The sequence below is a fragment of the Mustela lutreola genome, chromosome 6 (assembly GCF_030435805.1).
Source record: "Mustela lutreola isolate mMusLut2 chromosome 6, mMusLut2.pri, whole genome shotgun sequence".
NCBI lineage: Eukaryota > Metazoa > Chordata > Mammalia > Carnivora > Mustelidae > Mustela > Mustela lutreola.
The window spans coordinates 94,084,501-94,098,467 of NC_081295.1; the positions used below are offsets into that span (position 1 = coordinate 94,084,501).

The 13,967-nt window shown below is 40.4% G+C and overlaps 1 protein-coding gene across 3 annotated transcripts in view; it reads right to left on the reverse strand.

Annotated features, from left to right (window-relative positions):
* ADGRF1 (adhesion G protein-coupled receptor F1) overlaps nt 1–12,234 on the reverse strand; it is a 43,248-nt gene extending 31,014 nt beyond the window's left edge. The window contains exons 1-2 of one of the 3 annotated variants that reach the window (XM_059178193.1): nt 12,058–12,234; nt 3,105–3,162 (exon numbers count right to left, since the gene is read on the reverse strand). The gene's annotated coding sequence lies outside the window, so the exon portion shown is untranslated. Of the gene's footprint in view, nt 1–3,104; nt 3,168–12,057 lie in introns of all 3 variants that reach the window. The other 2 variants (XM_059178191.1, XM_059178192.1) reach the window with 2 other exon arrangements.
* Between the last annotated feature and the right edge of the window lie 1,733 nt (nt 12,235–13,967).

A 13,967-nucleotide genomic window follows, 5' to 3' on the forward strand; every position in this document is an offset into this window, starting at 1 on the left:
CAATGTGATAGAACACATAAGTAAGAGAAGAGACAAGAACTGCATGGTTCTCTCAATTGATGCAGAAAAAGCAATTGACAAAATACAGCCTCTTTTACTGATTAAAACTCTTCAGAGTATAGTGATAGAGGGAACATTCTCCAATTTCATAAAATCCATACATGAAAAGCCCACAGCAAATATCATTCTCAATGGGAAAAAGCTGAGAGCCTTTCCCTTAAGATCAGGAACACGACAAGGATGCCCACCCTCACCACTATTGTTCAACATAGTACTAGAAGTCCCAGCAACAGCAATCAGTCAACAAAAAGAAATAAAATATATTCAAATTGGCAAAGAAGTCAAACTCTCTCTCTTCATAGACGACATGATCCTTAATGTGGAAAACCCAAACGCCTCCACCCCCAAAGTACTAGAACTCATACAGCAATTCAGTAATGTGGCAGGATACAAAATCAATACACAGAAATCAGTTGCTTTCTTATATACTAACAATGTAACTATAGAAAGAAAAATCAGAGAATCGATTTCACTTACAATAACACCAAAAGCCATAAGATCTTGAAATAAACCTAACCAAAGAGGTAAAGGATCTAAACTCTAGAAACTACAGAACACTCATGAAAGAAATCAAAGAAGACACAAAAAGATGGAATAACCTTCAATGCTCTTGGACTGGAAGAATAAACATTGTTAAAATGCCTATGCTGCCCAGAGCAATCTATACTTTCAATGCCATCCCAATCAAAATACGATCAGCATTTTTCAAAGTTTTGGAACAAACAATCCTAAATTTTGTATGGAACCAGAAAAGATCCCAAATCACCAAGGAAATGTTGAAAAAGAAAACAAAGCTGCGGGTATCATGTTACCTGATTTCAAGCTATATTAAAAGCTGCGATCACCAAGACAGCATGGTACGGGCACAAAAACAGACACATAGACCAATGGAATAGAATAGTGAACCCAGATATGGACACTCAACTCTATGGTCAGATAATCTTCGACAAAGAAGGAAAAAATATCCAGTGGAAAAAAGACAACCTCTTTAATAGATGGTGCTGGGAAAATTGGACAGCTATATTCAGAAGAATGAAACTGGATTATACACAAATATAAACTCAAAATGGATGAAAGACCTCAAATCCATCAAAAACCTAGAGGAGAACATAGTCAATAACCTCTTCAACATCGGCCACAGCAACTTCTTTCAAGACATGTCTCCAAAGGCAAGGGAAACAAAAGCAAAAATGAACTTAAAGTTCATTTAAAATGAACTTAAATAGAATGAACTTAAATGAACTTAAAGTTAAAAAGCTTCTGCACAGCAAAGGAAATAGTCAACAAAACAAAGAGGCAACCCACGGAATGCGAGAAGATATTTACAAATGACACTATAGACAAAGGGCTGATATTCAAGATCTATAAAAAACTTCTCAAACTCAACACCCCAAAAATAAATAATCAAGTCAAAAAATGGGCAAAAGACATGAGCAGACACTTCTCCAAAGAAGACATACAAATGGCTAACAGACACATGGGAAAATGTTCATCATCATTAGCCATCAGGGAAATTCAAATCAAAACCACATTGAGATACCACCTTACACCAGTTAGAATGGCAAAAATTGACAAGGCAAGAAACAACAAATGTTGGAGAGGATGTGGAGAAAGGGGAAACCTCTTGCACTGTTGGTGGGAATGCAACTTGGTGCAGCCACTTTAGAAAACAGTGTGAAGGTGTCTCAAAAAATTAAAAATAGAACTTCCCTATGACCCAGCAGTTGTACTACTAGAGATTTACTACAAAGGTACAGATGTAGTGAGGAAAAGGGTCATATGTACCCCAGTGTTCATAGCACCAATGTCCATAATAGCAAAACTGTGGTAGGAGCCAAGATGCCCTTCAGCAAATGAATTTTATGAAATTTGAGAATGGATTTTATGAAATTGAAGAGTGTTCCCTTCTTATCCATTCATCTTATCCATAAGAAGAATGGATAACATATGGTCCATATATACAATGGAATATTACTCAGTCATCAGAAAGGATGAATACCCAGCTTTTACATCAACATTGATAGGACTGGAGAGATTATCCTGAGTGGAATAAGTCAAGCAGAAAAAATCAATTATCATATGGTTTCACTTATTTATGTAAGGAATAGCACGGAAGACATTAGGAGAAGGAAGGGAAAAATGAAGGGGAGGTAATCAGAGGGGGAGAGGAACCATGAGAGATTACAGACTCTGAGAAACAATCTGAGGGTTTTAGAGGAAGAGGAGTGGGGGGATGTATTAGCCTGGTGATGTGTATTAAGGAGGGCACAGATTGTAAGGAGCACTGGGTGTTAAATGCAAACAATGAATCACAGAACGCTACATCAAAAATTAACGATGTACTATACAGTGACTAACATAGATAATAAAAATAAATAAATTTAGGGGTGCCTGGGTGGCTCAGCGGGTTAAGGCTCTGCCTTCAACTCAGGTCATGATCTCAGGGTCCTGGGATCCAGTCCCTCATCAGGCTCTCTGCTCACTGGGAAGTCTGCTTCCCTTCCTCTCTCTGCCTGCTGCTCTGCCTACTTGTGATCTTTCTCTGTCAAATAAATAAATAAATAAACAAATAAATAAAGAAAGAAAGAAAATCTTTGCATGATTAATTAATTAATTAGTTAAAAGATATTCTCACTTTTTCTCTACTTCAGGGAAAACGTTTTAATGTAAGTTCCTGACACTGAGCACTGTTTAGACCATGGTCTTTAGTGCTGGAGCCCACCCATGCATGTGGGTGTGACCTATCTTCTCCTCATGCCGGGGAGGAGAAGGGAGGCTTCCCAATGAGAGGCCTGGCCCTTTTACGGTTCTTTCTCTCAATCATTTCTCTCAGTCCCTCTCTCTCTGAAAAACCTTCTTTCTCCCTCATGTTGTCTAGGCTTGAGACAGTAAACCCAACTCAAGGAGGCCTGGATGGCAGCCTGGGCACTGTGAGGAAACGCTCTCTCATACTCTTGGTTTGTTTATCCCCTCTGCCTCCCATGTGGAGGGTGTATTCTGGGTGGTCTCCTTGGACTTGCTAGAAATGACAAATTGTTACTTACGGTCAGGGTTTCAGACCAGTGATTCCCGGTCACTGCTCTCTAGGCCAATCATGAATAGCTGGACTATAAAAAAGGAGGAGGAGGAAGGCGGCGTGGGGAGAGTGTGGGGAAGAAAGAGGAGGGAGAGAAAAGAAATATTTGGAAGCTCATTAGAAAATACAGGTGCCCCCATTCCACCCTAAACCTTAGACGGGCCAGGCCCAGCCAGGTGCATAATTAAAGCAACCGAGGGATGCTGACCTCTAGGCAAGTTTAAGAATCGTTACTCTAGACTGGTTCTGGGATAGAAAACAGGAGTTCAGCTCCAAGGCCAAGCCTGTGATTTGGATTCTACTGTGGCGTTTGGAACCAAAGCTCAAACTAATCAAAATGTTTTCTTTGCTTCCTTGGTACATGCACCTCCTTCTGGGGTAAGGTGGGAAGACTCAATTTCAGGTAAATGACTAATTTTTTTTAGTGTTCAGTATGTGCCACACAATATTTGAGACCATATTCATTGCTCAGAATTATCTGTCGTATTTCTGAAATTCAAATTTAACTTGTAAACGGGCATCCTCTATTTGACAACTAGTCAAAGGTGGGAAAATAGTGTTTCAAGACGAATGGGACCCAAGCACTGTGCCTGGATTGCCCAGGGCTCAGGTACCAGCTTTGACATTGATCAAGTGGGCGTCCCCTGACATTTTCTCAGGCTTTCCATACCTCAGTTTACTAATCTGTCTTATGGAGGAAATGGTATTAATTCAGAGATTTGAATGCATTATTGCATGTACAATACCTAAAACAATGTCTCGTAGGTGGTAAGCCTCAATTATGGTTAGCGATTCATACTAGCATTACTAAATTTTAAATTCATCACTATTATTTATAATTACTTATTGAATTGTGCAGAATTTGACTTCAGTTGTGAATCAAATTAGCTCACCAAATAAAAGGTGCTTCCAGGTCAATGGCCAACACGATATAAATGGAAAGATGGACCCCAGTTACAAGGTAATAAAAATACATTGTTACAGTAACTGAATTATCTGACTCAAAAGAGAGTCCTGGACAGTGTGGATATCAAGAAATGTGTGTGTGTGTGTGTGTGTGTGTGTGTGTGTGTGTGTCTGTGTGTGTGTGTGCCTAGGGTAATCTTAAATTCTACCTAACTTTGACTTTACTAGAGGCAATCCTCAGGGTATTTCAGCACTTCCTTCCAAGCGGAAAGTGTCCTGATTATTAAAAACCTTCTCAGAATCTGTGTGCCCCTGCCGCAGACGAGGAGTTGTTGTTGACATCAGAGTACCTGTGTTTATATCACTCGCCCTGTGGCAGCTGGGGGCCGATGATGCCTGACCCACAGCTGTGTTGGCACCAGCTGCAGTGGGAAGGCTTGGCCACAGTAAACCCCCCCCCTCACTTCCTTGAATTCATTCAAGTGAATTCATTCTTGATAATCCCTGTCCTTCAGTTTGCAGAGAACAATCATTAGGATTTGCTACTACGCCTCTAGAGAAGGCTGTCCATTGTCTCTCCATTCTTCCAGTTACGTATTTATGGGCTCCAAATATTATTTATTCATGTCAACAGTTGTCACCTTATCAACAGTGGTGCTGAGTTGGAACTGCTCACACCTACACTTCCCAGCATTTGCAGCAACATTCTAATCTTAGACCCTGTTGCACACTTGGGCCGCTTTCCTGGCACTAATATTTATGGGACTGTTTCTTCCTCTATAAATAGAATTCCCAATATAGTTGTCTCCCTCCTCTCTGTCTTGGACTTACAGGGGCATAACACACACACATGCGAGCGTCTGCATGTACACAGTCATGGAAACAGCAGATCTTCAATTAGGATCTGAAGGACATCATGACTCAAATAGAACCGATTGTTTTTACCAACAGAGGACCTATAAAAGCTTGGTTTTATTTCACGTTTTATTTTATAACGTTTTGGTAACACTTTCATTGGGTTCTGTCTTTGTGGAGGAATCCTTGGGCCTTTTGTCTTTGAGAAGAGTTTCTTTATGCTCCTTTAAGTGGACAGATCTAGTAGAAGTCAGGTGAAAAGGTAGGTGGGGACAGAAAAGACAACCAATTCACATCTGGAAAAATATTGGGAGGTTTGGTGAATCTTCAGCTAGACACCCTTCTTTTGGAAGAACTACAATTTAGTTACCGAAAATCTGTGAGTATCTATATAAATATGAGTGTGTAGTACAATTTAAAGCACATGTTTTATATTTTAGCATGTTTTTAGTGTTCTTCTGTTGTAGCAACGTAACAGAAAGGAGCTAGATGAATTAGAACCTAGCCCCAGGTTTGTCTCCCATGGGTCAGAACTTATGAAAGTTAAAGGGAAAAAAAAAATGTTGGAACTCAGTTTTCTCTTCTATAAAATAAGCAATAGTATAAGCTGAGCTCAGATCTACTCACATTCAGATTCTATGCCCATTTCCCAGTTTCTCTTTGGGTATTAATTATTTAATTATTCTTTTCTTTAGTGTCTGTCAGCCATTACATCTAAGCTGGGAAAGGGTAATATGTTTTCCTGGGGTTTATACCTGTTTTCTCCTCAAACTGGTTATTATAATTCTGCACTATCTGTTGAGATGCGCTGAGCACCTACTAAGAATAAAGTCCTTGAGTTGAGAAGAGAGGTGTGGTTTTTAAAAATCTTAGAATCATAAGGCTGGATGAGACAAAAGGAATGACCTAGCTTGTCATTCCTTCCCCAGGATGCTAAATTCTAATTTTACCAATCTGCTAAACTCTAATTTGGATATTGAGAGCCTCCAATTTCCCAGGCACTATGCCAGACGTGGGGGAGTTCACAGCACGGGCAGTTCACACACGCTAGCTCCACCCAGTAAGGGAAACTGCAAAAGCTGTTCTCCAGACCCACTTCTGAAGACATCCGCTGGGTGGCTGGGGTCTCTTTGTTCCCTATTTTATTTTATTTTTAAAAGATTTTATTTCATAAAGAGAGAGAGAGAGATCACAAGTAGGCAGAGAGAGAGGAGGAAGCGACTCCCCGCGGAGCAGAGTGCCCGATGTGGGGTTCGATCCCAAGACTCCGATATCATGACCTGAGCTGAAGGCAGAGGCTTAAGCCACTAAGCCACCCAGGCACCCCTGTTCCCTATTTTAAACCCTGCAGTATTTCCTTGAATGGATCTCCCTTCAGAGTCATTGTGTGACCCTACATCTTCACCGGATCCCCTTCGATCCCCAAATTGAGAAATATTTTTTACAAGTCTGTGTGTCCTTTCTCACTCGTGGGAACTTTGGCTACAAAACTTTCTCCTATTGCTGGTGCTGTCAGCCTGGCATGGCTGTGTGCTCCCCACTAACAAAGGTTCTGTACTTTATATCTCAGCAAAGATACAGGATGATCTATTGTTCTTAGCTCATCACCCAACACTTTTTCCCATGTGCTGGTAGAGTTCATTTCCCACAGCCAAGTTCAGCTCAATCCCTTTGTAAGAGCCTGACTGCCAGCCTCAGGGGCTGGCTCTTTTCCAACCCCTTATAACTGAAGATATTCTCCTGTCATTCATGGTTCAGTAGAGCCAACATTAGTACCAAGCTCTTAAAGGACGATTAATGGCATTCCAGAGAACGTGCCAGTTGTTTCTTCCAGCCAATCCTTCCGCTTAGCAGTGGGGACCCAGCCTACCGGGAATCCCCAGGTCAGGTTTCTTTCCCATCTTCCCCACATGACTCTGCTTACTTAGAACAGGTAAAAACCCATGGAATTTGAACTTCCTCTTAGATTGTTCCCTTGAAAAAGTACTTGAATCGCTCTTGAGGGAGGTGATGGTTAGGTTACATAATAAGAAACAAGAAAAATTCTTTGTAATTCACTAAATGTTCGTATATGTATCCCTTTGGTTATTTTGGCAATCTTGTAAATAAAGTGGGGATTATTTCCATTTCACGCTTGCCGAAAATGAAAAGGGTAGACTTTAAATTCTAAATAAAAAGAATTTATCAACTATTTCTTCAAATTTCTCTCCCTGAAGAATCTAATATTTCTCTTGGACTCTGAGCCAGTGCCTTTTGTTGTTTGGGATATGATTTTTAATAAGGTCCTGATTGTTTATCTAATGTCCATCCGAGTTCCTTACAAAACTTCTTTGTTCAGGAAAAAGAAGAATATACATTTCAAATCTATCCTCCTAGCAAATGTGTGTCGTCAGTGTCTAAGGATGAAAACACACTTTATCAGGCCTATTGGAAAGAACAGAGAATAGCGTTTGTGGCATCTTCTATGTTAATTGTCAGATTGAAGATGCTACAGGCTCCTCTTGGGTAACCTTTCTAAACAAGAGTAAAACTGATATCCAACTTTCATTCAAGGCTTAGACCGATAAATCTCAACTATTTCAAGTATACTAAAAGACACTCTTTCTTTGTTTCCCTATGCCTATTAACAGTATTTTCATCATAGCTTCCTAATGAATAAAACTAAGTTTCCCAATCATATTCCCTAAATTATTCTACTAGACAGAGAACCAGTTTCCTGGCATTCCATCTATCCTGCAAATATTATGTCAGTCCATACTCCAAAGCTTTCCAGGCTCCACACTATGTTCAGATAAAGAGCACACGCATTATGGTGGCAGGTTCGTTATTTGGACTCCTATAATCTGCCCTCAAATGTTCCTCCTGTTAAGCTTCTTCTTGTGGGTTCTTAATTCTGGGCAACCTGGGATTTTTTTCCAGGTTTGAGTAAAGTGCTGCTTCAAAAGGTCCACACATTTTTAAATTTTGATCAGCATGGCCAAATGCCCTCCCATTTGTACCCAGCTACACACTCCAGGGAGGCGTAGAAATGCCAATGTCATCACACTGTCCCCAGTACCTTTTTTAATGTTTGCCGACAAAAAGACAAATTTTTTGTCTAATTGTTTTAATTTCCATGTCTCTGATTATCTCAAAGAGTATGCCATTTTTTTTTCAGATGTTTATTAGTCATTTGTTGTTTTTGTTTTTTGTTTTTTTCTGGCTTGACTTTTTAAGTCACTATTCTAAGTTTTTCTATTGGAATGTTTCCTTTTTCTTAAGAACTGCTTCTTTGGAACTTTTATATAACATGGATATTAGCTCTTTGTCACTTCCATTATAAATTCTGTTAAAAATTTTTTAACTTCCTGTGTTCTGCACAAGAGCTCATGAAATCACATCTGTCACTCCTTTCCATTATGTATTTTAAACTAGGGATCATGCTCAAAAATTTTTTTTATAAAAGGACTGTAAAAATATACATATATTTTCTTCTAAACCTTCTTTAACTTTAAAATACATTTAAACTTTTAATCCTCCTGGAGTTACTTTAGGTTTTGGTATGAAATAAGTGTTTACTTTGATTTTCCTCCAAATGAACAACCAATTATCCCAACTACGTTTCTTGACTAAACCATTCTTTAACAAGATAACTTGATAATTCTTTATCAGTTTTAAAGGCCACCTTCATTGTATAATAAAGTTCTGACTTCAATATGTATAAATTCTACTGCTGTGTCTTTTTTTCTCCTATTTACTTAATTAGTACCTTGGTCAACAACATCATACAGTGTTATATGATTAAGAACTATATCCTTAAGTTTCTTATGAGAAACAATTAGCCTGATTTTCTAAGACATTAAGCACAGGGAAGTCTTTAAGCAAAATTGAGCAAAACTACAAACACAAGTATGCAGGGTTTTCATGGAAAATATAATCTGCTTAATACAAAGTCTCTTTACCCAAAATTTTGCAGGTGTGGATCTGTTCCATTGTGACAAGTTACCTAACACCACTAATTTATAGTAATGCCTGCTTATCCCTAAACAATCAAGGGACTTCTACAATCAGCTTTTTTAAATGTTATCTTAGGATAAAAAAAGCAAACAAGGAAATTATCTTGGACTTTAAAGTCTTCATTTTAAAGGGCTTTATTTAAAACAAAATGAAAAAACTAGAGTTTCCAAGGTTTGTAGGCCACAGAGATCAAAACTGGACATTAGAACTGAGGATCTGGAGACCTCACGGGGGCCTGAGAAGCCCCATCAACAAGATTTAATTCCAGTGTGCACAGTCTGAGGGCTGCATACCTCACCATTGTTTTCCTCTTTACATACCATTTACCCAACCAACTGTGCACGGGGAATTTACTTCAACTCCAGGAAATGCCAGGGCACTTTCCCACTTATTAATTCTCATGGCTTTTCATTCTCAACATTGCAGAATTCCAGGTTTCCACTTGCTATCAGACAGGAGCCTCTGACACTCTCTGTGGCTTGCTGGGGAGGGGTGTGGGAGGAAAACTTCCCTTTTCCATGGGTTTGGACACTGTGGTTGTAGATTTCAGCAAGGCTGGAACCAGCGGGGCGTGTGAGAGATGATGTGTCAGTCCATGATGCTATAGACCTTTTGCACCATCCCCCCAAGTTTCTAGATTATTTTCACAACTATTAAGATCAGGTTTCTAGCTTGTCTCAGACTGGACATGGAGACCTGGACATCCCGTGAGCACTTCCCTGCTCGCACACAACTCAAACTCTGCCATGTTTGGGAACAGGGTTTCCCCTTTTCTGGAGTTATGGGTAGTTCCTGCCAAAGAACTTTAGAAAGAGAACAAGGTAGAATATTGTTAAAGCTGCAAATACATGTTTGGATTGGGTGGAACATGGTTTCATAAGGAGTGGCATTCAGCAAAACTGAGAATTCAGCGAAACTGTCCCAAGGATGCCACTTGTCCATCTTCTGAGCTCTTCACCCTCGTGACACACCCCTACCACTGGTGACACCCTTTGAGAAGCTTAGGGAATAAAATCATGACCATTACCACTATTTCTGCTTTTATACCTTCGCTTGCTAACCCATGAGGAGATGGAAAAATACCAGCAGACTTTCTATAGACACTCTGTAACCACACATCCCCTGCCCAGAACTGAACCTGACAGAATGGCCAATCCCGGACCCCCACCCGGCTCTGGGCTGAGAGATAACAAGCCATCTGGTACCAGAGAAACCCCCACCCAGAATTGGACATGACAGCATGACTGCTCCCGGACCCCCAACCTGGCTCTGGGTGCAAGAGATAATAACCATCTGGCGCCCCCTGGCTTGACAGGGAGACCCCGACCAATCCTGAGGTGACACATACCCTAGCAGCACCAACCAAGCAGTTCAAAGAATGACAGCCCTTTGACCTAACCAATAATCTGTTCCCAGCCTTTTCCCGCTGTGTAGCGCGCCAGTCATATTATAGAGTTGCTTTATGATTTTCCCGCGGTATGTGGCGATTTGTTACAAGATACTATGATGTATGCTAAGTCCCTGCCTCCCCAAAAATAATGTATAAAAGGTGTTGTGATCCCGATCTCGGGACCTCTTAGCGTCACCGGTAACGAGTGCGTGGAGGTCCGGGTTCGAACTTGTAATGAACGACCCTTGCTGTTTGGCTTTGACTCTGGACTCTGGTGGTCGTCTTTGGGGGGGTCTCGGAATTTGGGCATTTCACCTTCAATAACCTGGACCCTCTTGCTGCTTCCAGCTTGCTTTCACTCCCAACCAAAGTACTAAAATTAGTCGCTTATACCCTAGTTTAAATGAATGCGCTCATTTATTTTTTTCTAGGAGAACAGTTGCATTCATTTAATTATGACATCAGAGGGCGTATGGGTGCAAGTCTGGTGTTCCCCCTTACCTTCAGCACAATAAGAGATAAATCCTATAATGGTAACCCTATCCCTACTTGAGAAAGAAATTAAATTTACTCCCTTTTTAGAGAGTAATTCCCATCAATGTGTGGCTGTGCACAAAATAGAAGGGTCTGCAAGACAGCCAGAGAAGCATCAGTATGCATACACACATTTCAAATCTTAATTTAGATCTTACTTTAAATCTCGATGCTTATTGCCACCATTTTACATTCTACATTCTACGTTCTACCATTCTACTTGCTAATAGTTGAATAAAGTGTTATTTCTGTAGCCATTTTGTAATACTGTTTTGAATTTTGGTTATGACTGGATAATTAGCAGTGGTTCTATTACAGGGAAAGAACATAAAAGGCTGTGCTAATATTTGAATAAATTATAAAATATATGTTTATCTATTTTTATTATTTCTTTTCTACCTGTAATTTCCCACCTATCTGTGTTATTATCAGAATTCATTTAGTGGATATCATTGTGGAAAATCCACAGGCATCATTTCTCCGCATCTCTTCCACTTTGATCTTCTTTGTGTACTTTCTTCAGTAATTTCCCAACATCTAGGATATTGGGTTTACACAAATGGATTTTTCTTTAAGAAAAGGAAAGAAAAGGAAAAGGAAAAACTGCCAATTTTCAAGGCCTGTCAGAAAATACAGGGTATCACTTTGTATTTATTACTGGGAAGGAACAGGAGAAATGATTATAAGGGCCGATTTGGGGATTTTTCTGAGTCCAAGGTAGGAGCTAAGTTGGAAAGTACTTCTCAAATTTATACTGGTTCAGCAAAGCTTTATGAATTCATCTAAAGTAAAAATAAACTGAATCTGCCCCAGCATATTTTTATTTTAAGAGTTTGCTAAAGCTAATGTATTACTGACCAGCAGCAGTCGTGAAATTGATGTTTTTAACAAGTATCCTTGGTGGCTCCTTCTTTATTCCAGTAGATCTACCTCACACACCTGAGGAACAGGAGGTCCTCCGTTCTAAGGCATAGAGAGAACTGTGTGCTTTGAGTCAGAAAACCTGTAGTCAGAACCAGCAAATCACCTCAGTTAATACAGTCACCACGAGGATGAACTCTTTTGTCTCTCTTCTCATTGCTTTCTCCTTCCCTATTCCTTTATTCAACCTTCCTCCAGAAATGGGATCTTGAAATGAGAGTTTTACCTGGGGCGGGGGGGAGGGTATCTCAAAGTAACAGATAATACTGGTGATAGTCATACACATTCTAAGGCATCAAATCACAGCTGTCGGGCTTACCTGGTGACTCCTCTCCTCACAGCCTCTGGAAGCCCTTCCTCCACTGTACTTGGGGTTCAATCACTTCTTAATGATGTTCCGAAAGACATCGCTAATTAACATCTGAACAGCTGCTCCTGGGCTCTCCTGCAGATCCACTGACATCTAAGCCACTCTTGGTTCCTGTGGCTGCCCTTGAAGGCAGACAAGCCTAGGACACACCCCCTTCCAGAAGGAAAAGAGAAATACCTTTCTGCTGACTCTCCCTCCCATGTGGAGTCAATACCAGGCCGGTAAGAGGAAGGAGCTCTGAGCCCAAGACCTAATGATTCTTGCCGCTGACACAAACAGATTTCAGAAACCACAAAAGGAAAATGGGAGAAAAATGCTCTAGGGGAATGCGGAACACTTCTGTCCTAAATCTGTCTGCTGCAAAATGCTGCTCTGTCAAGCTTTTGAGTCCAGCCTCAGGACACCACCCCCCACCCCTCTAACCCCCCACCCCGTCACCTGCATAAAGCAGAAGGAATGTGACCTTCATGTATCATTCCAGTTGGGGGAGGTGGGCAATACCAGTGGAGTGAAAGGAGAGGTCCATATTATTATTCCTTTTCTGGCTTTTGCTCTCAAAGCTGAAGAACCCCAACTTGGTTCTTTCCCAGACAAAGGAAGCTCAGACCCGCTGGTGGGATAACATGGAACCAGGACTGTCGAAACAGAGTAACAGTGTAGATGCTGAAGGTGAATGCTTTCTGTATATTCAACTTTTCAATAAATGTTTCTTTCCTACCTAAGTACCCATCTGGTATGAAAACTAACACTGTGTGTATTACAAATGACTTGAAGTGGCCTTAAGCCACTCCCTGTTTTGCAAATGACTTAGGATGGCTCACAATGCCAGTGCACTAAAAAAAATTATATTAGAATAGAAATAGGGAGGGCACTTGGGGGGCTCAGTCCTTTAAGAGTCCGCCTTAGGCTCAGGTCAAGATTCCAGAGTACTGGGATCTAGTCCCCCACCTACCCCCTGCTCATTCTGGAGCCTGCTTCTCCCTTTGTCTCTGTCCCTCCTCCTGCTTTTCTCTCTCTCTCTCTCTTCTTCTCTCTCTCTGTCAAATAAATAAATAAAATCCTTAAAAAAAAGAATAGAAATAAGGAAACACAAACTACAAAATTTCTATATAAACTACACAAACTATTTTAAAAAGTCTATAAAAGTAGAGCATCAATTAAGAAAAATAATGCAAATATGAGATATCTACACTATTTTATAAATGTGAAACTTCCCTTCAGGGACAGAGCTTCCTAGCATTCAAAGAGAAAGGGAAGCTAATCAGGTATATTGTTCTTATCACAAAAGAGGAAACATTCATCTTCTTAGGAAGGAGAAAATGATCTTCAGAGCACTAAACTGGAATAGAAATCTTTTATAGAGTGAACAATACTCCAAATAAGATTGGAGCCCATAATTTCATGTTGAAGACCTTTTGTGCTAAGAGGGCCCAAACACAACGTGACCCTCTTGTTTCCAGCTGAGCCACTTGGTTTTTAGCACAGTTTTTCATGCTCATGTCGGAATCCAGGAAAAAGCTATCAGGAGAACAAGGCCTACATGACCATCCCTAACTGTTCAAAGGCATCAACAGCCTTTGTCTCCCACCAACCTGGGTAGAATAAAGCTGATCTCATAAGTTAATCAAGTTAATTCCTTTCTCCTCTGTGCTCTTTCTGTAGGATTTTGCCTCTTTCCTGATCCACCAGTTATATGTGGAGACCAAACACAGAGAATGGAGAGCTTCCGGAAGAACTTCGCTCAGTTGATCCAGTGTCTGAAGTCCTAGGATTAGATGCTGTCTTTTCAGTTCAGTGCTGGCCTTTTTCTATTAACTATATAAAATCGTTAAGTGCCTGTAGGAGCACAGAAGTCACTG